Source organism: Mirounga leonina, unplaced genomic scaffold, assembly GCF_011800145.1.
Source record: "Mirounga leonina isolate KUSES-001 unplaced genomic scaffold, KU_Mleo_1.0 Mir_200, whole genome shotgun sequence".
Lineage (NCBI taxonomy): Eukaryota > Metazoa > Chordata > Mammalia > Carnivora > Phocidae > Mirounga > Mirounga leonina.
The window spans coordinates 1194198-1197267 of NW_023270503.1; the positions used below are offsets into that span (position 1 = coordinate 1194198).

At 41.7% G+C, this 3070-nt stretch overlaps 1 pseudogene; it reads left to right on the top strand.

Annotated features, from left to right (window-relative positions):
- The first annotated feature begins 2340 nt into the window (after positions 1-2340).
- On the top strand, positions 2341-2687 carry LOC118025004 (annotated as a pseudogene).
- The last annotated feature ends 383 nt before the right edge of the window (positions 2688-3070 follow it).

A 3070-nucleotide genomic window follows, 5' to 3' on the forward strand; every position in this document is an offset into this window, starting at 1 on the left:
GATGCTGTAACAGGTTGAGAATTTGGATGATCATAGAAGAGTAAATGTATTTTGCATGTATGAGAAATTAAATAATTTCTTTTAAAAATTTTTTTAGATTTTTTAAAGTTTATTTTATTTGAGAGAGTGAGTGAGAGAGAGAGAGAGAGCACACAATCAGGGGCAGAGGGAGAGGGAGAAGCAGACTTCCCACTGAGCAAGGATCCCGACTTGGGGCTCGATCCCAGGACCCCGGGATCGTGACCTGAGCCAAAGGCAGACGCTTAACCGACTGAGCCACCCAGGTGCCCCGAAATGTAAATAATTTCTGATCAAAGAGATGGTAGCAGTTTTCAGATATATCCACAAACTCTTTGACTACTTCTGCTTTGAAAAGGTGGAGCCTAATTTCCCTTGCCTTGAGTGACTTAGTGACTTGCTTCTAATTAATATATATAATGGAAGTGATGGTATGTGACTTCTGAGAGTAGATCATGAAAGACTACATAGACATTTCCTTGCTTTCTCTCTCGGATTATTCACCCTGGGAGAAGCCAGCTGTCGTGCTGTGAGGACACTCAAACAGTCCTATGGAAAGGTTTATTTGGCAAGGAATTGAGGCCTCCTGCCAACAGCCCTGTTAGTGAGATACCATAGAAGTGGACCCTTCAGTCCCAGACAAGTCTTTAGATGATTGTAGCCTTCACTGATAGCTTGACTGAAACCTTATGAGAAACCATGAGCCAGACACCATCCTGCTAAGCTTCTGCCAAATGTTTATTGTGGTCTAAGCCATTAAGTTTTGGGGTAATTTGTAATGCAGCAGTAGATAATAATTAGTAATTATAATTAGGCTAAATACTCCAGTTAAAAGAAAGATTCTCAAACTAGGTTTTTTTTTTTTACAAGCTTTATTTACTTATTTTTAGGTGATCTCTACACCCAATGTGGGGTTCGAACTCATGACCCTGAGATCAAGAGTTGCAGGCTCTTCTGACTGAGCCAGCCAGGTATCCCTCAACCTAGATTATCTATTTATTTATTTATTTATTTTAAAAAATTTATTCATTTGCTTGAGAGAGATAGAGAAGGGGGAGGGGCATTGGGAGAGAATCTTCCAAGCAGACTCCCCCAGAGCACGTAGCTCAACACAGGGCTCAACCCCACGACCCATGAGATCACAACCTGAGCTGAAATCAAGAGTTGGACACTTAACCGACTGAGCCACCCAGGCACCCCTCAAACTAGATTTTTTACAAAGCTCAATAGGCACACCTTAAATATAAGGCTACAGGAAGGATGGAAGTAAAAGAATGCAAAAACCCATGCACTCAACAACAACAACAAAACAAACAATCCAATTTAAAAATGAGCAAAGGACTTGTTAAATTATACAAATGGCCAAAAAGCAAACAAAAATATATGCAAACATCATAATCATTACAGAAATACAAATCAAAACCACAACGGAACAGTACCTTACACCCATTAGAATGGCTACTATTAAAAAACTCAAAACACAGAAACCAAATGTTGGCAAGGATATAGAGAAATTGGAACTCTTGTGCTCGGTTGGTAGGAATATAAAATGGTGGAAAGCAATATGGTGGTTCTTCCAAAAATTAAGAATAGAATTACCGTGTGATCCAGCAATTTTCCTCCTGGATATATAACCCAAAGAATTAAAAGCAGGGTCTCAAAGGGATATTTGTACACCCATGTTCATAGCAGCATTATTCACAACAGATGAATGGATAAGCAAAATGTGGTGTGTACACACACACATCCCCCAACACACTGGAATATTGTTGAGCCTTAAAAAAAAGGGAGAAAATTCTGACACATTCTACAATATGAATGAACCTGGAGGACATTATGCTAGGTGACATAAATCAGTCACAAAAATACAAATATTGTATGATTCCTCTTATATGAAGTACCTAGAATAGTGAAATTCAGAGATAGAATGGTGGTTGTCAGGGGTTGGGAGGAGGAAGAAGGGGCATTAATGGGTAAAGAGTTTCAGTTTATAAAATGAAAAGAGTAGGGGCGCCTGGGTGGCTGAGTTGGTTGGGTGACTGCCTTCAGCTCAGGTTATGATCCTGGAGTCCCCGGATAGAGTCCCGCATCGGGCTCCCTGCTCGGCAGGGAGTCTGCTTCTCCCTCTGACCCTCCCCCCTCTCATGTGCTCTCTCTCATTCTCTCTCTCTCAAATAAATAAATAAAATCTTAAAAAAAAAAACAAAAAACGAAAAGAGTTCTGGAGATTGGTTGCACAATAATGTGAATGTACTTAATGTCATTGAACCATTAAAAATGGTTAAGGTGACTCTTCCGGAGACGGCATCTACAGCATCCAGAATGGTCCAGTGTTTGACATACCGTCGTAGTCTGTCCTATGATACAGCCTCTAACAAAACTAGGCTGTCCAGAACCCTTGGTAGTAAAATCGTTTACCTTTATACCAAGAAGGTTGGGAAAGCACCAAAATCCATTGTGGCGTGTGTCCAGGCCAACTTCAAGGAGCGGTGACACCTACAGTTCTTATGAGGTTGTCTAAAATGAAAAAATACGTCAGCAGGGCCTATGGTGGTTCCATGTGTGCTAAGTGTGTTTGTGACAGGATCAAGCGTGCATTCCTTATTGAGGAGCAGAAAATTGTTGTGAAAGTGTTGAAGGTACAAGCGCAGAGTCAGAAAGTTAAATAAAGGGGCACCTGGGTGGCTCAGTCGGCTAAGCATCCAACTCTTGATCTCAGCTCAGATCTTGATCTTCAGGTTGTGAGTTCGAGCCCTACATTGGGCCCCATGTTGGGCATGGAGCCTACTTAAGAAAAAAAAATGAAGCTCTTTCGAGTAAGAAGAAATCAAAATTCTTATTCTGTTAAAAAAAGAGGGGCGCCTGGGTGGCTCAGTCGTTAAGCGTCTGCCTTCGGCTCAGGTCATGATCCCAGAGTCCTGGGATGGAGCCCCACATCGGGCTCCCTGCTCTGCAGGAAGCCTGCTTCTCCCTCTCCCACTCCCCCTGCTTGTGTTCCCTCTCTCGCTGTGTCTCTTTCTGTCAAATAAATAAAATCTTTAAAAAAAAAAAG